This window comes from Prionailurus viverrinus, chromosome C2, assembly GCF_022837055.1.
Source record: "Prionailurus viverrinus isolate Anna chromosome C2, UM_Priviv_1.0, whole genome shotgun sequence".
Classification (NCBI taxonomy): domain Eukaryota; kingdom Metazoa; phylum Chordata; class Mammalia; order Carnivora; family Felidae; genus Prionailurus; species Prionailurus viverrinus.
The window spans coordinates 98,580,950-98,605,118 of NC_062569.1; the positions used below are offsets into that span (position 1 = coordinate 98,580,950).

General features: G+C 38.7%; 1 protein-coding gene across 25 annotated transcripts in view; it reads left to right on the forward strand.

Annotated features, from left to right (window-relative positions):
- ZBTB20 (zinc finger and BTB domain containing 20) overlaps positions 1-24,169 on the forward strand; it is a 767,438-nt gene that overhangs the window by 388,390 nt on the left and 354,879 nt on the right. The window lies entirely within an intron of this gene.

The window sequence follows — 24,169 nt, forward strand, 5'->3', positions numbered from 1 at the left end:
TTGAGTAAAATGAAAATGAAAACGTGCACCTCGGATTTGGCAACAGCAGACATGGTAGAGTGGGATGGATAAAAGCCTTGTTGGATTGTGTTGAGGAAAGAATAGAAAGTGAAGATACGGTAATGGCTCATAGAGACAATTCTTTCAATAAATTTTGCCAGGAAAGGAAGACAAATGGAAAGTAACTGGAGAGAGACTTGGGATCAAGAGAGTATCAAACAAAGATATGCAAAGCATGGTGGTTTCTTGTCTTGTTTTATGCTTTGTCTTTGTTTGATTTGCTTCCCCAGTTGAAAAACAACATGAATTAGAATTGAAGCCTCAGATCTGGAGTAAGAGATGAAAAAGGCAAAACCGGCCTGGTAAAATGTGAAAGGTATTGGCTGAAAGTCAACAGATTTTTGTTTTAGGTCAAATTCTACCGGCTCCCAGTAATAAGGCCCTAAATACCATTTCTGTATCTGCCTACTTATTTATTGATAGCATGCAAAGTCCATTTATGATATTCTAGTTCCAGAAAGGAAAAAACAACAGACATATTTCCAGAAACCCTTCTTTAGTAGAAATAAAATTTATATTGTTTTTAACCACTTACAAACTCTTTATAATTTAGAAAGCTCTCACATCTTGTTAGTTAACCCTCACAAGACTGCTACAAGGTAAGTGGCTATATTGTTTTACTTAATAGATAAGGTAACCAAGACTATGAAAGATTAAGTAGCTGGCAAAATCGTACAATATGTAGATAGCAGGAGCAGGGCTGGAACTCCAAATTTTAGACTATCACTCAAAGATTCTTCCCACCTCATAGTGCTCCCTATTTCCCCTGCAGTCTTTTGTTTTATTTTGTTTTGTTTTGTTCACCTCACTTTTCAGTGATTCCCCTTTTTTCCATTTTTGGTCCAGGTTTCTATTATTTATATTTCTTTCCATTCTACTTCTCCAGGGATTTCTGAATATGCCCATCTCCCTAAATATCCACATTTAAAAGAATTTTTTTAATGTTTATTTATTTTTGAGAGAAAGAGAGAGCACAAGCCAGGGAGGGGCAGTGAGAGAGAGGGAGAGACAGAATCTGAAGCAGGCTCCAGGCTCCGAGCCGTCAGCACAGAGCCCGACGTGGGGCTTGAACCCACAAACCATGAGGTCATGACCTTAGCCAAAGTCGGACACTTAACAGACCAAGCCATCCAGGCACCCCAATATCTTCATTTCTTCATAAAACAGAACCAAATGCATAGGGTTAGGGGGTCTGCATTAAGTGCATAGGAAGAACAATCCTACACCAAAATCCGATACTAGTCTAGTGATATTGTGTTGCAAACAACCCATGGAAAATCAAGGCTTTGACCACAATGGCTAGTGTTAGCAGTGGAAACTCCTTCATAGTATCTTGTCATTTGGCCCTTACTAGCTTTTAAATCCAAATGGAAAGGGAAGAGCAAGAAAGTAGGAGGAGAAAATGGGAACTGGGAAGAGAAGAGATGGCACAGAGGGGTACAAGTGTTGCTTAGTGTAGGCCCTGCAGACCAAAAATTATTGTGTTTCTAACACTATTGATTTTTTCAGCAGCTGATATTTCAATCTGGGTGCAGTGTGTCTGTGAGTCTACGCACACTGTCAAGAAGAAATATGATAGTGTCTTAAAAGATTAATAATATCGCTGGTCCTCTGGAGGCCTGTCTTAATTCACTGGCCTGTTCCCTGGCATGTACTGTAATTTATCTAGTCTGATTTGAATAGCAAATGGCAATCGGCTGCCATTAGGGAAATGGGCATCATTCTTATTGATCCAGCATGGGCTGGATTTTATTTAAGGAGAACTGCAAAATGTTATTACCTTCAGGAAGAGAAGCTGAAAAGGGAGCTTTTCCCTCGTGTATTTTGGAAATGTTCTACCTTTAAAAGGGGGAATGGATTGTGGATTTAAGAGAACAGAGAGAGATGATGATCCTATTGTGTGAACAGGGACATGTACAGGCTGTTTTCAGCATAATTGTTTACCAGCAGGAAAGAGTGCTCATGATTATGAGAAAGAGGCCATGGCCTCAGAGGTTAGAACATTGGAGAATTAGTCAGATCTGACCTGTTTCCTTGTCCAACTTTGTGAAAAGCCCCTAGTTGCTTAGAATCCACTTGTCAATCTGTAAAATGGGCTAAAAAATCTACTGGGCACAGGTAAGGTTTGCTTAGTGTTTGTCTTACATCCTGAGAGCTTGGATAAACGGTGCTATGGAATAAAACAGAAACAACAAAGAGGGTCTATCTGACATTGGAGGGTGGGGTTTCAATATTTATTATTGTTCTTCACTTAGAACTCTTGAAGGGACAGGTTATGCGCTGAGTGATGCATGATGAACTAGCCTCATAATTCTCATTAACCATAACAGGCATCTCTCAGCTTAACACTGACTATAGTGACTTTAATGTTCACCTATTAGTGGCAGATCCAAACCCGCACTCTTACCCTGTGCTACAGAATAGAGGAAAGCCGTCAGCCTTGTGGTAGCAAGTGTGGGAGACAGACCCAGTCTCTTAGCCTACTCCTGACCCCCTTTGTCACAGGGGTAGGGGTTGACAGTGCCATTCCCATTAGAGCTTTGGAGATTAGCTGTGAAGGAGCACATGCACACCCACCCTGTTCCTAACCTCTTTCAGCAGCCACTGAAGGGGAAAAAGGTATGACAGAGGTGGCTAGAGGAAGTGCTCGTTGCTACTGAAATTCTTCTCCATTCCACCTCGGGTTGTTATGGAAAGAAACGATAATGTGCTACAGGAAATGGCCAAGTATAAAAGCAATAAAATAAATTGAAAATGACTTTGTTTTTTTGAGCGGCAGTAATTGCTATATGTTGTGATGTTTGCATAAGGAATTAGTTAATGTGTAGCAGAATGGCATGTGATACTTTTTATTTGCCTGATGACTATAGTCTCTGAGTGAATGACTTATTAAGGTTAATAAAGAAAAATTTGCTTGTGACTTGTAATGATCCAATTGCTAGAATTTAGCATCCCCTTATGCATTGTTGCCTAAAGGGGAGAAGGAAAAAAACCCACACACATTAATGGCCGACTGGCTATGATTTTTTATAGTGGTGTGAGAACAAACAATGTCTTCTAAATTGTTGGTCTGTCTATCTTTCTGCCTGCCTGGGCAGGAACGTTATGGCTTTCTTAATTCTCCTGTGTGATTTATCATCCTAAATTCATTGTTTTGCATAACTCTGCTCAAAATGAAGAAATGTCATTATTTTGCAGCGAAAAAGTTGTCATTTGCATAATGCCTGCCATTAATTATTGTGAGACTAATGCAGTTGTTGATATTTTTAGGGCACAGTGGTACAGCCTGCACCTTGTATAATGTCATTCTGAAAACATTGGTAGTTAATAGGTGCCACAACATTGCACAAATGGAAAAGAAGATGATGAAGAAGAAGGGGACACAATGGAACAGGCTGTGATCTTTATTTAGCTTTTTTTTTTTTCCCCTGAAATGCTTGGTGAGGAAAGACTATAAAAGGAAGCGAATAGAGCAGGGAGCTGTGACATCCACGAGAACAAAGGGATTGAAAAGCAGAGGTTTTCTATTTAGGCTGAATTAGTATAACCTGGGTTCCAGCCAGTTTAATGGAGGCAGTCGTGCTCCTCTGTTTGGGCTTACCTACATAACCACAGCCCTGAACAGAATGTAGAGTTGGGCTTTTTTAAACCCAAGCTAGGACAAGGGCGTGCTCTGAAACGTGCTTATCTTGTGGGAGAGTTCTCTCAGCCAGGCACTTGGCCCAAGTCAAGAGGACACACCACAGTTTCATGGAAGAGAGCTGATGACCATGCTTCTCAGGTTTTGATACACCAGTCTGCTGTACTTCACATATGGCAGCATTGGTATCTAGAGCCCTAGCTTTCTTTTTCTGTAAAAAGCAGAAGAATGCAGTAGTAGCACGTTAGGGTGAATTTTTTTCCTACCGTTCGTTGCAATAGAACTAACTTTTGCATCTGATTCTTTAGGGCAAGAGCCTACCAAAGCTTTCTATTTCACAGGTAAATGAAAGCCAGTTATAAAAATTCGATCAGAGATGAAACTCATTACACTGAGTCTGGGAGGCATAAATATTACAAATGTACGTAACTGTTGATCTTTTTAGTCATGGGAGCTTAAAAAAAAAACAGGCTCACATCAAATAGAATTTTTTTCCTAATTTCACTGTTTCATGTGTATTATAAATTTAGATCTTTCCTCTTTATCATTAAATTTAAAAGACATAAAAGAAATGGAGCCTCAAAAGTAGGTCTAGTTACTAAGACTGACCAGAGATATTTAGAAAGAAGATATTGCCCTTCAATGTTTAAAGCCTAGCAGTGTAAACTCTGCAAAATGCAATACTTTTCAGATTGTAATCCAGATTCGAATGACTATCCCTTGCCCCCAGACTGACTACTATTTGGCAACCTCCTTAAAGCCAGATGATGCATGTGAGGGGGCCACCGGGATGTGGAGGAAACCATGAGAGGCTGTCCCAGTTTGTCTTACAATAAAACCTCAGCAGAATTCAGACTGGGATCCTTTTGTAGATCTCACTTTGGATTTTAGAATTTAATCTGCATGTGTTCAGTCCTGGAATATGTAGAAAACACACATTCTGGGTTAGGAAAATTTTAATTCTCTGCAGTGACATCACCATCATAAATTACCACATTTGGGGTTGTAAAAAACAGATGAGTCCATGCGTCAATGGAGACCAGTCTCACTTTTCCCTTTCTTTTGGAGAGAAGGAAATTGTCCTAACAGCCCAAATTAATATCCTTTGACTATAATAAAATCAATACACATATACAATTTTAAAACATAAGAAAGAGGTCCAATATGGTGGTGGGGGAGATGGAACACGGACAGAAAATTAAACAAAGGGAATTGCACTTCCTATAGTGTACTAGTACAACACAGGTGGACTCATCCTTAATCCTCTCATGTTTGTGGCCTGGTAATGCCCAGGGTCTATCATATTCTATATATATGTAAAACCGCTATGTATAGATGTATATGAATAGCTGTTAATTAAATTAACAAGTTATGTCATGATTAGGTGACCAGCTCTTCTTGGCTAACCCAGAACTTTCCCTGTTTTAACACTGAAAGTCCTACATCCTAGGAATCTTCTCAGGTAAACGAAGGCAGTCAGTTACCCTAACCAAAAGGGACACTCAATGAGCCTATTGATTTAATAGTTGTGTTGTATATTTCATCCTATATTTGAAAAGAACCTGCTATTAGGAACTATTTTTTATAGCATCCATTTGCTAAAGCATTTTACCTAACTACAGGAGACTTGAGTAAAGAGGTGTAGAATTGCATGCATTGAGTGTCTAGCACTTTGATCAGCAATATTCTGGAAAGTAGCAGTCTCATAGTAAATAATCAGCATCAGCTCTGATCCCCTGTGTTCAGGAAATAATTTTAGAGCTCAAGTCTTCCATAGAAACAGGGTAGGAATCCATATGTTAGCTGGCATGATTTTCATCACCTAACATCTGATAATCATGTCAGACTGGCGTTCTTTAATACTCTCCGATTACTGCCAGGACTTCTAACTTCTCTATCCTTTGCTTTGGAGTTTTTCTCCTTTTACAGCCAGACATTCTGCTAAGAACTGAGGATACAAGTTGGATAAGACAGAGTCCTTCACAAGGAGTTTTTCAATTTAACCTGTGAAGGGGGGAGAGGGGGAAAGCTGCAGGAATGAATTTTATATAGTATATGTCTAATTGAGGCAATTTCTTTATTCACTGAGATCAGTTAATACTATTACAAAACTTAAGACATAGAAGAATAGCACTTAAAATTGTTATTGTTTCTTTCATGGATTGGTTTGTTCATTTGTTTAATAAACATTTATTGAAGCTCTACTATCTGCTCAGCAATGTTCTGAACACTGTGGATAGAAGGATGAGTCATACTTGGTAGTTTCACAAAATAAAGAGTACAAAAGGATACCCCACTTTCCCTCCAGATTGGGAATTCTTTGAGTGCAAGATGGGCATGTCAGCATTCCATGCCAGTCTAAGACACCAGGACCAGGGAGAAATTCTCCCTTTGTAGATTCAAAAGAGATATTAGTTTTAGTTGACTATCTAATTTCACTTTACTTCTCCCAAGAACTATATTCTAAGACCTGAGCTGTAGCATGTAGGTGGGTGCCCAGATTGGCTTGTGCAGTTGACTGAAAGAACAGAGGTGTCTGGGACAATCCAGGGCAGCTACTACACCATGCAGAATAGAAATTTTCTATTTAAAGTTGATATGACTGGGATGAGATTTGGAACACTTTATTCATTCAGTCATTTAATATCTATCAACCACCTATAATGTTTTAGATGTTGTTCTACTTACCGGGGATATAATGAAAAATTAACCAAAATCCCCTGTGAAACTTACTTTATAATGAAAGAAGAGAAAACCAATAATTAAGTAAGCAAAAATATATCATTTAAAATAATGACAAGATCTAGGAAGAAACCAAGGGAGGATACAGGGGTGAAAAATAGGGATAGATGATGGAGAGAGTGTCCTTTGAGGTAGGGCAGGTAGAAAAATTCTCTCTGAACAGGGGGCATTTGCACAGAGATTAAAATAATGAGAAGGAGCCAAGCATGTGGTGATCAGGAGGAAGAGGATTTGGGGCAGAGGGAATACATATTATAAAATCTGTAAGAACAACTTAAATTATCCCAGGAAGAAGAAATGTGTGGCTCAAGTGGAGTAAAGCAAAAATGGTCACGTGGCTAGATATAGACCAGATCACAGAGGCATGGTAAAGACTGACAGGAAGCTGTTAGCAGGTTTTCAAAAGGGTATTTGCTCTAGTTTATAAATTAAAAGAGATCTGTGGCTACTCTGTGGAAAATAGGCTTAAAGGGTCAAAGGTAGAGGAGGAAGACTAGTCAGGGGTTATTGTGGGAGCCCAGTATGTGATGGGCAATGGCAGCAGGAAAGGAGTTCAATTCCGAATAATTTGAATGTAATTTGAAAGCAATTGCTGAGGGTCTTGATGTGGTAGAGATTAGAAGGAGATGCACCAGGTGTGGTGAGTCCCAAGTGTTTGCTCTGAGCAACTGGATGAATGGCAGTATCATGAACTCCGTGGAATTGGGAGCTATGGGAGAAATGGAAGAAAGAGCAGATTTGGGGGCAGAGATGATTATGAATTGATTTGGGGCATGTTGACTTTGCAATTCTTATCTAAGTAAAGAAATTGAGTAGGCATTTGGATATATGACTCAGGAACGCAGAAGAAGGAATAGTGCTAGAGCTGCAAACCCTTGCTTATCTTTTTTTTTTCTTCACTTTTTTTCACTTCTACATACATAGTCTTTAGAATGTAAGCTTACAGAGTACAAGGAGTGGATTCTGAGCAGTTTTTGAGGTAAATATGTATCCCCTATATTGTTTGATGATGAATATAAAGGTGCTACTTTCATTCATTTTGCTGTCTCTGGAAAGTCTTGAATGTATATACAGCAAAGAGGTCCCACCAAAAACATATGAACATGTCCTGAGGACTTACATGGTTTATGATCTCACTGAGATGTAAGACAAAGATAAATTATTGTTTCCATAAGGATATAAGACAGAGGGGAAAGCACATATTCTGTAGTTTATTAATGTAGGTGGAATGCATGTGAGTTAGAAGGGAGGTAAAACTTGAACCCAATTTTGGAAGTGGGGAGAATTTAAACAGGCAGTAAGGAGAATACACAGTATTTCAGAGAGAAAGAAGTCGGGAGAAGATGCATGAAGACATAAATTAACTATCTCTTTGGGGGAAAGCAAGGATGGAGAACAAGGACGGGCACCTGGGTGGCTCAGTCGGTTAAGTGTCTGACTCTTGATTTCAGCTCAGGTCATAACCTCACGGTTCGTGAGAGTGAGCCCCACATCGGGCTCTGTGCTGACATAGTGGAATGTCCTTGTGATTCTCTCTCTCCCTGTCTCTGCCCTCCCCGCTTCTAAATAAATAAATAAAAATAAAGGATGGAGAACAAGGAGACTAGCCTGGCAAGAGCAGAGTTTTTGTGCTTGTGAAGTTAGGGGAGATGAATTTATAAAGGTTGAACTTGCCCAGTAGCACACTGGTTCTCATCCCTGGGGTATTTCAGAATCACTTTTGGAGTTTAAAAATGTGGACGTCTGGATATCACTTCTGGAAATTCTGATTCTATAGGTCTTGGAAGGGCCCTGGCATTTATACTTTTCACAGTATGGTTGTTCCAGAACACCTCTCCTTCCTAAAGCTTTGATTATTTCCTAGAGAAAACAGTCCTCCTGGACTCCCAGGTAGCATTGCCTCCAGATACCGTTCTAGTACGGGCTCCCAAGTTAGCTCTTCTCGTTTCCGAATGTTTATTTCCCTACTTACGCAGAAATTGAAGTTTGTAACTTTCTCTTTTAGTTATGCTATAGACATGAGTTGTTTTATTTTCTCTCCTTGTTGATCTACATTACTTTTAGAGAATATTTGAAAAATTCAAATTTAGTTTGCCGCCATTATCCAGTAGGAACCCAGAAGCCTGCAAATTCATTTCAAGAGTAACTCCTGCCTTAGTAAATGGTTGCCACGCAACTGTAATCACTATACATCATTTTTTTTAATGTTTATTTATTTTTGAGAGAGAGAGAGCGTGGGGGAGGGGCAGAGAGAGATGGAGGGAGAGGATCCTAAGCAGGCTCTGCACTGACAGCAGGCAGCCCAATATGGGGCTCAAACCCACAAACCATGAAATCATGACCTGAGCCAAATTCAGAAGCTTAACCGACTGAGCCACCCAGGTGTCCCCACTTATACATCATTTACACTTAAATTTATAATTCCATTGACTTGACATAGAAACTTGTGATGCTCCACTTTAGCTATTTCAAATTTCCATGGTGAAATCAGAAACTCAGGCTTAAAAAAGTGTGTTTTACATCTATTGAAATCTCAAAGTTTGGATGTCAGATATTACTCGTATTATTATTTTATTTAAGAAATAGAGACTCCGTTTGCTCAGTGGTGGGGATATGTTTTCGAGATATACATGGCACAATGAAGGAGTTCCAAGGAGAAGTTCTGTTGAGACTATTCCAGGTCCAGGGCTATTCCAGTGACCTTTGCAGCAGGGCTTCATGGAACTTCTATAGACCTGGTATCAGAGCTTGGCTTTTCTTCACATCTCCACTCAGTTCTTCTGTTGGTACTAAATGTCCTTGTCCTGTTTTATGACTTGAGATTACCTGTGACAAGTTATGACTCCTCCATTTTCTTTCTACTTTATAATCCCTTGAAGAGTAGCCTATGCCTGGTGGGTGTATGTGTGAGTAAAAGTTGCAGAAAGAGTAGTATCTCTAGCAAGGAGCTGTGGGTGCAGGAAGCACCCTGATTATCACATCAAACACTGCAGGGGGAACTAAACTGCATTCAGCTGAACTCCTTGCTTGGCCAAACCTATGATGACTTTTTCCTGAATGATGGACTCTAAGTTTCATGTATTCTCTATAGCATCAGCATATATGAGACAGATACAGTATTGGTGACATAAATAAGAGTTTGGAAATCAAAATAGGCAAAAGTGGTATGCGGGCTTAAGTAATACAACTTGATGATATGCATTACTATTATGAAGCCTAAATTGAAAGCAAAATTTATGACTTCAGGAGAACCAGCCATAGTAGCCCTGTTCTACTTCTTAAGATTCCATATCATTAACTCACAGGCCATTGGAATTTTTTCTAAGGAGAGGCCCTAAGACTAAAATCATAGACTACTAAAAGTTTTTGTTTAAGAGGTATCTATTACAACTACGTAGTATCAAACACTTAAGATGTTTGAAAGCAATACACAGTATCTATAAAAATGGGAAAGGGAAGACTCCTAGGTACAAAAATGTCTATAGAAAGTTTAGGGAAGGAACTTATGTTTAGGGAAGGAAATTATGTGTAGATTACTATTTTAAGTAATAGTAATATTTATGGTAAATATTAAATAGTAATATTTAAGTAATATTTTGCTATATAAGTAATGGGCTTTCATTATGGAAAAGTTCAAAAGAAACAAAACTTATTTAAAATTGTTCTTCCCAGAAACAACCACTTTTTTTCCAGTCTTTTTTCACTAGTTGTATACACATATATCATTTCTTTAAAAATATTTAACTTAGCAGGGTGCCTGGGTGGTTAAGTCATTTAAGTGTTCAACTCTTCATTTTGGCTCAGGTCATGATCTCACGGTTTCATGGGTTTGGGTCCACATCAGGCTCTGTGCAGGCAGAGCAGAGCCTGCTTGGGATTTTCTCTCTCCCTCTCTCTCTCTGCCCCTTCCCCACTCATCTTGTCTCTGTCTCTCTCTAAATAAATAAGTAAAAAAAAAATACTTAATTTAGAAAGGTTTACTTAAATAACAGATCCACCTTTCCATACTGTTGGCTGATAAGCCTTTTAATTTAACAATAGTCCAAAAAAAATTCTCATGTCATTAAGTAATGTTCAATATATGATTTTTAATTACTACATAGTATTCCAACACATGGATGTGCAATCATTTACTTAACCATATATTGTCAAAGTTTCCAAATTTTCACAATTATAAATAATGCCATGATAAAAACTCTTGCTTCTAAATCTTTGTGTAGATCTTTGGTAATTTCTCCTATTTTTTAAAGTCTTTTAATATTTATTTATTTATTTTTGAGAGAGAGAAAGCGTGCACAAGTGGGGGAGGGACAGAGAGAGAGAGGGAGACACAGAATCTGAAGCAGCCTCCAGACTCTGAGCCATCAGCACAGACGCGACACAGGATTCGAATCCATGAGCTGTAAGGTCATGACCTGAGCCCAAATCAGATGCTTAACCGACTGAGCCACCCAGACGCCCCTTTGCTTATTTCTTTTAGATATACTGCTAAATGTGAAATTTCTGGGTCAAGTAGTATTTCATATCTTTTTAAGTTTTTGATGCATTATTTGCTAAGGTGCTCTCCAGAGAATTGTGCCAATTTTACTCTTTCTGTGGTAACATCTTAAAGTTTCCTTTTAAATGAAACTCCATTTTGTGCTCGCTTCGGCAGCACATATACTAAAAGAAACTCCATTTAAAGCTGTGCCATTACTTTTCTCAGGATCCTATCTGGTCCACCAGGTATAGCAGACTCAACTCAACTCTTAACCTCAAGGTTATATTTAAAGTTATGGAAATACTTCTATAGATCAGTAATGCTGCAAATGAGACAGTATAAGCAATATAATCTGACAGTGAATTAGAATGCGTTCCTGTCTTGTGCCTGCTGTGTGCAAGCATTCTGCTTTATCCTGGATAACAATCAGACAAAGGGAAAGGGGGCAGGGAGGAAGAAAGAAAGAGAGAGAGAAGGAGGGAGGAAGGAAGGAAACCTACCTCTCTTATTTGGATTGATTGGGCACTCACAATATGTTAGGCACTGAACCGAACATGCATGAGATATGAGTCCTGCCCTCTGCCTTATAATTCTGTGCACCATGTGATTCATAAGGCATAACATGACCATGGGCATCTGGGCCATATGGGGCAGGCAGACTACAGGACACCTGTGCCCCACATTTGCAGGTAGATTGTGTGAATAAGCCTTAGTATCTGTGGAGCCTGGGAGAACGTGAGGTTTGGGTGTCTGTTTCAACTCTAGAATAATACAGAAAACTTAAGGGATTCCTGCAGGGATACTTTGAGATAAGTGGTAGACTAGAAATAAGTGATGGGATGAGGAGAGAAAAAAATCTCGTTCCGGCTTCTCCCACTGTGTCCCCTCCGGGAGAGCCTGTGCCACTGGGAGGAGGCCAGGTTCCTCTGTGTGGTAGCTTTGAGTTCCCGAGGTTTTCAGAACTGCTCAGGGAAGGGTATGGCATGGATAGAGAGACTGTTTTCTTGTGAAGACAACACTGTTTTCTTGTGAAGACAACAGGACAATATGCAAAAATGGGCCTCTCATGAATAATCAGTAAGGCTGCTGTGGACCTGGGACATCCTGTAGTGCTGAGTACAGTGGTGCCAGTGCCGTTTGTCACACTGCAGGGAGGTGTGATGGGGGATGGGGTTGCTTGACTGAGAGTAAGAGAAGCCAGAGTTTCTATCCTACTCTCTGACAGTTTCTTGGTTAGCTCAAACTGGTGTGCGTTAGAGGCACAATTGTAACAGTGACATAAAAATTCCAAATAGCCCTTCTGAATAGATACACATTTAGAAAATGCATAATAAATGACATATAGTGAAAATGTAAACAAGCCATTTAATAACATTTTAATGCTTGATTCTGATCTCTTAATTAAAATGTGCATAAAAGAAAACAATGGTAGAACATCTGTGTGTGTTATTGGGATAGCAGGATTTATGCTGCACCCTGGGCTTTTTTGTCCGCTTCTCAGTGTGTGTGCACACATGGGAGGGTCTCCTCTTTGAGGCACAGTTCCCTGTTGGAGCCCCACAGGTTCCGTGCTCCCACCCACCATCTCTAGGCAGTGGCTCCCTCCTCTTTCTTTCCTCTTATGTTAAATACTATGGGGCTTGTCTGCTGCTGCAGTCAAACCGCTCTCAGCATTCGATCTGAAAGCGACTCTTCACCCCACCCCTATAACCTGAAACCCTGACCTAACCCTGACTCACCCTTGTTATCTCAGCAGATGTACACAGCATTACCTAATGGTTTTGGCCTCACTGCATAATCTCAAAGAGCTCTGGGGAGAGCATGGCCCTTTGTATCTGTGACCTTGCCACAGTTATTACCCAGCTGGACACTATGTGGTTTAGATGTTAAAGACAGAATTTCTACTCACCCCTGGTGGTGATTGTTTAAAAGTTGTTATTCATCTGGGGGATGGATCTCCGAGCTTCATTTGGCCCAATAGTTAAATGAGAGTAGCCACATCACAAAAGTCGAGGCTTACTAAGTGCTTTAAGATCCTCCAGTGAAAATGTTACACTATGAGATGCTTTCATTTCTAGCATTACTTGGAACACACCTGATCACCAATCTGGCCTTTGATTAAACAAGCACAGAAAGTACCTTACTTCTTCTTTTACTCCCAAAAGAATTGTGTATCATTTATACAATGGAAAGACACAGCCAAAAGGTCTTCTTAAACATATAATAATTAATATTTAATGGCCTCCTTTATGAGGAGGACATTGCTGTGGGACTATCTCTAATCCTTACAATGTTCCTACAAAATGAGTGGTTTTATTCTTCATTCCACAGGTAATGAAACTGAGATTCAGATCCATTTAAGTGATGCGCCTAAATCTATATTGTTAATCAGTGGAAGACTTGGGATTAAAATTCAAGTCAGTCTCTCTCTCTCTATCAAGGCCATAATCCTACCATAGTATCAGGCCCTTTCAACGCTAGCTCCCATTTCCTGGAGATAGTAGCTAGATCGAGTTCTGAAAGAGTTAAGTCAAATGCACCCTGTTTGTGACAAATGTCTGAAACTTGTTTTTATAACTTGGATTTAATTCACAAATAAAGAGTAATTATCAATATGTCACAGATGAAGAGCTGCATGTATGGATCAGTGCAATTTCTGTTCCTTGGCTTATGGATGCAGTATGCCCCAGGGAGTTTCACAAACCCACATGGCATCTCCTGGTGCTGGGTTCTGTGTAAGCTGAACAACGTGTAAAACTCCTGTGTGTCGGGATAGCTCACAACTGGTTACTATCCGAGGAAGTCTGTATGAAATTACCATAGACATGTTTTCTTTTCTGAATTTGTTCTTAACACTTCACTGGGAGTGAAATACCATTTTTTGGTACTGGCTTTGGATTTTTTGGAAGTGTTGTCCCAAGAGTAGAAGAGGGGGTGCAGTTCTTTCTTCCCTTTGCTACCCTCCTTTTGCCTTCTTGTGCCTCTATATCCCACCTGATTCAATTTTATCAGTTTGACATGATCTTTTGATGGAGAAGACATACAATGTTCATAGGCTACAAGTCATTAAGACTTTAAATCACATAAGACTACCCTTGGGGTGATTTGGGGGGCCTGAATTTTACATGTTTCAGTTTTCTATTAGAGGGTTTGCACTAGAACTCACACCTGTTCCACTCCCCTTTATTTTTTTCTCAGTCTGAGAAGACCTCTGCTTTACGCTTATTATATATCCTGAAACAGATTTATATCATGCTTAGGCTGTGGTACTGGGGTGGGGGTGGGTCATAAAGGCATTCAGATGTGTATTAAGGGAAAACATCATGATCTAGTGGGAACAGCACAGGGTGTGGAGTATCATAGGAGCTCAGCTTCTTTGCTTCCTAGCTGTGTAGCTTTGAGTGAGTTATGTAGTAGTCAGGCCTCAGATGTTTTATCTGTAAAATGGACATGAACAAGAATACCTACTTTGTAGAGCTATTGTGCAGACTAAATGATATAGCACATTTATAACATTTGGAAGCAGGCCTGACTCGCATTGAATGTTTGTTGGCTGCTTACATTTCATGCAGCAAAGAAAGGGGAAAATAGGAAAAGAGTGGAAATTAGAAGGTGATAATTGGGTTTCAGGTCAGCATAGTAGAGCATTTATCTAGAGAAGGCAGAGTCCTGGGTTCTGCTTCCAGGTCTGCCGCTAGAAAGCCATCAGACCTTCTCTCTTAACCTCTCAGTGTCTCTGTTTCTTCATCTTAAAATGAGTAAGTCAGAATGCATGATCTCTATTTAGCTATATAGTTTCACTTTCTGAAGATTTTTCTCCTTCCCAGGGTAGTCTGTGGCTGTCACTCCTGAGTGTGTGAGTCTCAAAGGCCAATAGCCAAGTATCAAAGACAGGCCTATTGTTAACATACGCTTTTCCCTGTAGAACTATGTTTACATGTACATTTATGTTCTTGGTATATTTGTCATGTGTCTGAGTATTTATGCACCTGCATGCTTGTTGAAATAAGCACACTAGCATACATTCATACATTTTTGTGGGTATGTGTGTTTATATATAACCTATATATATACAGTATGTGTGTATATATATAAATATATGTCTGTGTGTATGAGAAACAGATGCACTGTAGGCAGATAAAGCAGATAAATATAGATCCAAATAGAAGCAAAGCATATAAATATAGACGTTATATAGAGTGAAAGCAAGCAGATCAGCACCATTTCATTATTGCTTGAAGTCTTTGTAATAAAAGAGTTGAAAATCAGTAAGTGACATTGAAATTATTGATTGAATGACACTGTCAGATCAGAAGCCATGGTGTAAGGTAAGAAAATAACCTGTCTTTCAACTTTGAGGAGCAATTAGCAGGAAGATTTGTTACTTTTAATTATTTGATTTATGAAAGTTTTTAGATGGTATGTAGTGTGATGTTTTCTTAAGAGTACAGATATGTCACTTTTTCTAAAAATACTACCAGACAACAAGAAATAATACACAGGGAAAGAACACCTATTCCAGTCCTGAGAAAGGACTTGACGAAGGTGACAAGATCCCTTTTGTTTGCAGGCTGTGACTGGCAGCCCCTTCCGGTTCCTAGTTTCCTACAGACAAGTTGGTTTTATTCTACATTATTTCTCACAAGCCCTTTGAAGTCTGTAAGGAAACTCACCTAAGGGAGATATTTGAAGCACAAGGCCAAAGTCACCATTGTTGAGTTATTTTTGAGGGTACGCTTGCAATTGTGTTTAGTGAGTGTGTTGTGTGAGTAAAACTGGGCTGTCCCATCTGTTACTTTCATGTCACTGTTTTTACCAGTCAAAATAATTGTTTGTGAGTTTTTGCTTTATTTTGTTTTGTTTTAGCGGAGAGGGTATTGTGAGTTATTTTTAGCAGGTTTGAGTTAACTGTGTAATTTTTTTTTAACGTTGCAAGTTATTATCTTGGTCATGCATTTAAATACTATTTGAAAATAAGGAGGGCCTCCTATTTTCTCTCAAATCTCATCTGTTTCCTTAAACAGATCTCATCTCTTCTTCGGCTTTGTTGTTAAGACCATGCAGAGAAGCTAACATTTGAAGAAAGTCCTTGAAGTTGTGCAGATATGAATCTTGCTTTTGCCTGAGCAAAACTGTCAATGTTGTTGTTGTTTCTTTTTCTGTTGTTTAGTTTACTGTAGCTTTTCCTTATAAGGATGAGAAAAGAAGGCCAGGAAGACACTCTAGTTCTCTCCTGTTTCGTGCTTCTGCTAAGCCAGAAGTTAGTATTTCTTCCTTCCTGCTCCCAATCAAATTTAGACTTAAGGCAGACAAGGAGGAAAGGACAAAGCAAAGGATGTATTAAAAGTTGAGGAATAAATGTGTGCTGCCGAAAGAATTATTAATTCATCCTTTCAAATCTGTTTGGCTACAATTACTTTTTTGTAAAGTTCTTCACCAAACTAGGATTTTAAAAACATATTTGAAACATGTCCCTGGGGGCTTGAGAATAGTACGTCTCATACACGCACACACACACACACACACACACACACACATACACACTCTTCTTTTCTTTCTTTGTTCTTTCCTTTTCTCCTGCCTTAACATATTTATTGTTTAGCTTTTGACAAGTACTGTATATAGTAAATTACCAGAAATTTTGGCAAGGGAAAAAATTATATACACACACACAAATCATATATACCCATATACACACATACACACAGTCATTAAATTGTTATGTATTAATCATCTGATTTGATATGAATTATATTTTTTAAACTATTATCTAGTTATTTAGTATAAATCTTTAAAGAGATTTTTATAAACACTCAAATGTCTGATTTAAAGGTTCCCAGGAAATTGTGCATTTTCTTATCTATGACAAAAAAAAAAAGCATTTTCCAAATATACATTTAGAAAACAGGGATTTATTGGAACCAAGAGCAAAGCAAGAACCTGTTTCTTTTTAAGAGTCATTTACCCTTCCCACCTCCTACTTGGAGCTTGTGGTGGCTCTCATCATTGGCTTTGTGGTGTTTTACAGTGTACCTGTGGGCCTGGGAGTCAAACAGGTCCTGATCCTCACCTGCACAACTTTTTAATTGGCTGTGTCCTTAAGCAGGTTAGCTGACAACCCTTCGACTAGGTTGCTAATCTCTGAAACTTAAGCCAATCTTACTTACTTCACCGGGGGGGGGGGGGGGGGGGGGGGGGGGGGGGGGGGGGGGGCTTTGCCTTAAATGGAATAATGTTAATGAAGTACATGGCATGTAATATGTGCTAAGTAAATGCTAGTTTCCTCCTGGCCTATTAATTTTAATGTGAGTCTGTGACTCCCTCCTCCTGTCCCTCGTCACCACTGTGAGCATCTTTCTGCAGCCATTAAACACCAGAGCCAATGCCAGAGAAATAGGAGCAATGGGTTTAAAAAAAATTATTGATTATGCAATACCCACCCTGAAAATGGGCATATAAGGAAACCATCAAAATTCCTGCCTCCTATAATTGTAAGTTTTTCTAGTTAGCAAATAAGAGCAAAAGACTTTTCAACACAGCGTTGCCAAAATCCTATTCAGATCGATAGAACAGAATGAAATATCTATCCAAGTGATGTACATTAAACCTTTTAAAATAATAGGACACCTTTTTATTTTATTGCTCACTCATATACCAGGCTAATGTCCTTCATCCCACAGTGGATGTTGTTCACCTCAGCTCACTGTACGTTTAGACTCCTTAATTAGCACCTACTCTTTTTTGGGAAAGGTATGTGGTCAGAATCCAATGTCGTTGAAATTTCTGAATAGTTGCTTTATGTTTTCTCTTTTAAGGAATAGGGAGGGAAAAAATACTTCCCAATCTAAGATATTTGGAGCTATGTTTCAGCCTAGAGCTGATCGTTTGTAAACCCCGTAAGAGTTAACATTTATAAAGGAAACAATGACACAATCTTAATTACAATGATTCTGGCAGCAACATTCCTGTTATCCAGGGACTCTTTTTCTCAAAAAAGTCCAAGTTTTCTTTTAACCTCCTCAGACTTCACTTTCTGTGTAGCTGCAATTTTGGTATGCAACTCTTTCTGACTTTTTTTTTTTTTTTTTTTTTTTTTTTTTGGAATTGAGAGAGTTTGGCCAGTATCATGAAGCCACATTCAGCCACTAGGATTTCTCCTGACCTGCTCCTGCTATGCCATAATTAGTCCCAAAATAATTGTGTCTGTGGAATGGAAAGAAAGAAAAGGGAAAAGAAAGATGACCTGGTGTAGTGGAAAATGAGTGGTCTGGAGATTTCTTGTGACAGGAGGCTCCAGTCTCATCGACGATGCAGGTCTCTACAGCTGTAACATCCTATGACAGACCCTACAAGTTGTCAGTGTCCTGTTGCACATTTTATTTTTTAATTTGAATATATACCAAAGATATATTTATTGTATATTGTTAAATTTAAATTTTCTCTTCCTTTATGATTTCTGAGGCTCTCAAAGCACATCAACAAAATAATGATGTTTATGAGGAAGAGTAACAAATAAAAGTTGGTTCTTCAGATGCAAAGTGAGAGAAGGAAAGCATTTGAGGTCAGGAATGGGCATGAATGAGCTAGAAACAGAGTTAAAAGTGACTCTAATCAAAGATCCAAAGAATAAGAGGAAGACGGGAAAGAGGAGAAATGACTAAAGATAAAAAGTGAAGTATAAGATAGTTTTAAGGTGAACATTGTTACATAATGTAAGGATTCCTTATCAAAGAATCATTTCAAATCTTTCGCTATGGCATTTAAAATAAGACACATCCTGAAACTAATATTACACTGTGTGTAAACTAACTGGAATTTAAATTAAAACTTTTAAAAAAGAAAGAACGGGCTAAAAATAAATAACTAAAAATAAAATAAAGTAAGATTCCATTTATACAACATTAACCTCTTCTATGCTGTGGGGAAGTGAACTGTGAGCTTTAGACACTAGTCCCAGCTTTATCTCAAAATATATGTCCCTGAGAAAATTACCTCTCAAACCTCAGAATCTTCATAAATGAAATAAGGGGTCCAACAAGTTCTCATTCATGTTTTAGAATTCGTGAAATGAGATGACACATGGGATGGTCTTGTCAACATACTGCCCGAATGCTTATTTAAGGGAGTTACTGAGTTTGAGGAGATTATATCATTGACCGAAGTTAAAAAAAAAAATTTTTTTTGAAGGTTTTGACTGAAATGTTGCCTCATCCCAGATGGACTAGCAGGTAGCCCCGCTCTCTAAAAAGTACCGTGGCTGCCACTGCCAAACACGCTTTTAGTTGAGTCTTCAACTGGAATTTCTGAGAGATTGCCCATGCAACTTTTCCTCTAAAGGTCTCATTCTCCAATTAGCTGAAAGATGGCATTTCTGACTTTGTAATCCAGAATTTTTGTTCATATAAAACTCCTGTTTAACCAAGAAAATGGAATTCAATACATTCTTGGTTGCCCTGCTATCATAACCTAATCAAAACTCAACCTGCCTTGCCCTTCAACAACAACAAAAAAACAAAACAAAAAAAACCAAAAAACTATATTCTCTTCCATTACTAAATGGCTACATTCTTCTCAGTATTTTTTAAAAGATGAATTATGTTGATATCCCATGACTTTCCCTTTAGAATGTGTCCATGGAAATTAAAATGGACTTTTCTGTGCCCAAGACTGAAATGAAAAATAGTCCAAAAGGGCTGGTGGAAATGAACACGAAACTTCACTGATGCTATCAGCATTATAATTTTTGTTAAGCTTTTTTCCAACAAAATGGAACTGAAGTCAACTGTCCCCAAATAACTGCCCGATTCTTCCTCTATATCAACCTTTTGTGTCTACAGATAAATGATAGAGAAATACAGCTTAAGATTGCCTGTAAATCATTGGAATATGCTTTTCCGAGGCTTTTCTGGTTACTTTGCCCACAGTGACGTGTCTCCGATAATCATTTTACTGTTTCGACAAATACTTGCTGAGCAGAGAGAGTGCGCCAAACACTGTGCTAAGTGCTCAGCATACAACCGTGTGCACACAGCTGTCAATTAATTAAAGCATCCCTGGCAAATGGATGGAGTAGGCATCTGTTTAATATTGAATAAGCTAAATTGGGTGGAGGAGATGATTGGACGATCAGAAATGAAACCTCAGACTCTTGTTCTTTCTTCTGGACAACCTCATGTGATTTTTCCCCGTCACCATTTACAAACCCGCATTCAGAAAGGAAACCAGCTCCCTGCCTTGCCCTCAAGCTGGCTGCTAATAAAGAAAATATCTGCTTATCTTCCTCACATTAGTAGTTGTTCTCAGCCATTGGAGGGCACTCAGGTACAGGAAGGTCCCATGCCTAGCAGCAGAATCAACTTCACCCTTCCTTTCCAGCCTATAATTTGGGAGCTCACTGTACAGCAGGGGAAACACTGAGGACTAGGAATGTCTACCATCATCCTGATCAAAAGTTGTATTTTGAGTGCTCTCCATAGGCATAATATAAGAAATTATTTAAATTTCTTTTTCAAGTCTTGTTCATCAGTTTAGAATCTTTTCTCGTTCTGCCCATTTCTCTTTGACATTCCTGTCTTAGGCAGTTCTGTGGAGCCAAATAATTTGTGGCATATCTTCTTCCAAAGTAAAATAGTGACCTATTCAAAGATTTCTAAATGCATCCTTTATGCAGTTTTCAAAGGAGATGGGTAGAGTGGGACATATTTCTCTTTGCCCCATGTGTCTTTCAAATAATATCTGTGACTAGGTAAACCAGTCGGACCATCGCATAGGCTATCATAGATACAGATTCCCAAATGCACAGAGAGAATCATAAATAAGTGCATAAGGAGAAGTCTGACAGTTTAGTGGAATTGCTTTCAAGTCATTTGACACATTAGTACTTTCAGACATTCACCTGTCAGTGATCCTCATTAGAAATAAGATTGGAATATTGGGGTCACTAGCTCAAAGTCCTTTTTTCTGAGACCTGAACAACAACCAAAAGAGCTAGAGGGAATAAGAATGAAACTATTCTGGACATTAGAACTGTTTCTCTAAATGGGCTCTTTCTCTCTTTCCTCTGTTCCTCTTTTTTACCCTCCCCTTTCCCTCCTTTCCTTTTCCTCCCTCCCCCTCTCGTTCCTTTCTTTTGAGTGCTATGAATTCATTAGATGGCATAGTGTAAATCAATAGTAAACGCTAACCGCCTACTCTGTACTCAGTTACGCAACATCACATAACCGGTACACAGAGACAAAAAGGGAAAAAGCACACACAGCCTTTACATTCAAAAGCTCTTGCATAATTTTACTTTTCCACAGCCAAAAAGAAAAAAAAAGGAAATAACAGATGGGGAAACTTACAGTTTTTTTTCCCTTTTCTCAGACTGTTGAGGAGGGAGTTAGTTAACATCCGTGGCCATTTCTAGTTGCCCTAGGCTGCAGCAAAACATCCCATAATTGTCAGTGCCTCAAATGGCTTTAAACAGGATTTTGTGACCCACCATGATGTGGTAAATTTTCCAAGTAATATAAGACTGAAATTATTCTGAGGTGTTTAATGCTGACTTGGTTTTTACTTGTTTTGTGAAAAATCAACAACATTTAAAGTATGAAATGAATTTTAAAATAGAGGATAAGGAAGACGGCTGTGTGTGTGTGTGTGTGTTTGTGTGTGTTTTCATTTGAAAAGTATCCTGATGTAATATTTATGTAAAAAGCCAGTTATATAAACCCTGTCTTTCTCGTGTCTTTTACTTTGGGGGCTGTATAAAGCTCTCATGTTTTTTTCTCATGACAAACTACATTCAAACTCCAAAGTCTTAATGAAAAAGAAAACATCTAGATGCTATAGCACACACTTAATTCAAACTCCATATAGAATTTATCCCCTAAACAACAGTTCTACTTAAAAACTTGCAGTTTCTGGAATTTTCCTTTTGAACTTTCTGTCACACCATTCCCTGGAACACCTTTGGGTCCATTGCACCACCTTTATGTCTCCTAGTCCCTTTGTAGCCCTTCACTCCTTTCCTACACCCCCGTGTTTTCACTAGAATAACTCCCTTCCCAGCATGAGTGGGAACTCAGTGAGATTTGTGTGAAGTTTTTCAGTCTTCCTTCCCTGTTACAATATTTTATTTCATTTAACGGACTCGTGTCCTCTGGGAATCAGACCTACACCTGATGAGGGAGGTTGGAGGACTTGTTGATTTTGTTTTATTCTTCCTTTTGAGTTTCTGCCTATTGAATAGTTATAAAATGGATGCCAAAATGGTAGAGAGAGCCTGACTAGGCATTGTCGGATATCTGCTAGAGGAAGGTAAGAGCAGATGTATGAGGGGTACTTCTGGTGGTAGTTCTGATCGTTCTTAATGTAATCTGTGAGAAGGTGAAAACAGTCAAGGAAGAGGGCAGACATGAGTAGAACTCTTGAGGCACTTCACCTCCTTGTATTTGAGGTCAGTAACATTGCTGTAGGTCATACTTTCCTTCTGGATGGAAAAGGCAGATGAAATGGTTCATTTGATTTTACTGAAGGTAAGAGATGAGTGTTCCTTCATTTAAAAAAAAAAAGATTTAGGCTATTTCCTAGTTTGTTTACCTTTCTCTTATGTGTTAGCTATTAAATTTATGACTCCTTTTGTATGGGAAAATCTGGTGCATAAAGATAAAAATCAAAGCCAGGCGAATTTTGTCTGGTTTTTCAGGTTTCATTGCCTGAATTTGTCTCTCTTGCAACAACCGAGTGATCAAGAGGCTTGGGATTATCATGTCGCTGCATCTCTGATGATGGGGGCATCTTTAATTGTCTTAATGAATCATGAGTAAGCTAGGATATATTTTTAACCATTTATAAATACACTTCCTGGTTTTTGTCTTTAAAAAAATCTATGGCTCAGGTAGATTTGTTTATGGAAAAATAATGACAGTCAATCAGAATAGTCTTTCACCAGGAAAACATACTCCTATGTATATTTTTTCTAAGTGTCCCTCTACATGTGTTATAGCTGAGTTTAGATTCCAGTATACAATTCAGTTTGTATATACCTGCATCATGTAAAATACCATACTTTATAATACAATTTGAACATGATTATTCCTCAGTAACCAGCGCTCTGTAACACTCTGTATGCAGGGAACGATTTAAAAGACAACTTAGAACTCTATCGATGAGCATTTTCTTGGTTGTCAAAATAGTTGGAAGCATGTATCATAAAAGAAATAGAGGAAAATGTGTTGAAGTAAAATATCTTTGAACTTTTTTTCTGCCTGTTTCTCAGAATAGTTTTCCATTTTCATCTCGGTGGGTTTTTACACTCTCTGGACCATACTTAGGGCAGAATTGACCTTCCGGCGTCCAATGGCTGCCAACTAATTCCGTTCAGCCTTCATTTTCAATTGTAACCGGGGCCCTGGAAACAGGCCACTTCTAGTTTTTCTTTTGTAATATGGGATCCAGGCTAAGAAGGGCTAGCAGGCCTACGCCTTATGTTCCCAGGACATGCGAGAAGCTAGGGAGAGTTTTAAACATTTTCTCATTTTTCAGAAGTCCTTCACAACACTTTCAACCTAACTTCTCCTTGCTGTTGGCATTAGTAATAGATAGTTTTAAATGCTGTGACAAGACCCTTAGCCACTGATTTACCTTTCCCAACAGAATTACTCTAGTTGTGCGTATAGTAGCATATAGTAGCCCCTTCATAAATATTTTACCACGTTTTTATGAGCTGATGAGGGACCTGCTGTGGCACTTTCCTCCCAGTGCTTACGCAGGTGAGCAGTAAGCCACAAGAGGAGTAAAGGGATAAGATGAAGTCAGATGCAGCGCTCAAGTCCCAGCAATGGACAGATCACCCCATTTTATAAGAAACCCCTTATTATCCTGCCTCTGTCTTTATAAAAGTAGCAAATTGCAGAAGTCAATTTTGTGTATTTCCTAGAGGTCCTTTTCATTGGTCAGTGCTGCGAACAGTGGGTCATTTAAAAAAACATAATTTTTGGCAAGCTACTTTGGTGGGTCTCATTAAGTTTCATATGCAGATGTGTCAGGAACTTAGGAAATTCTGGGTCTCAAACATATTCCTCTTGCACTGTGCTACAGGGTCCTTTGAATCTTGGCTCTTCTCATTTTCCCTGGACAATTATTTTTTAGATTTCTTTTATTTATATAAGTCTTAGGATGATGAATATAGACAAATTTATATAGTTTTTCTTTTATGTAGTTTCATTACTTTTAGTTACAATAATTCCAGATCTTTCTAAATC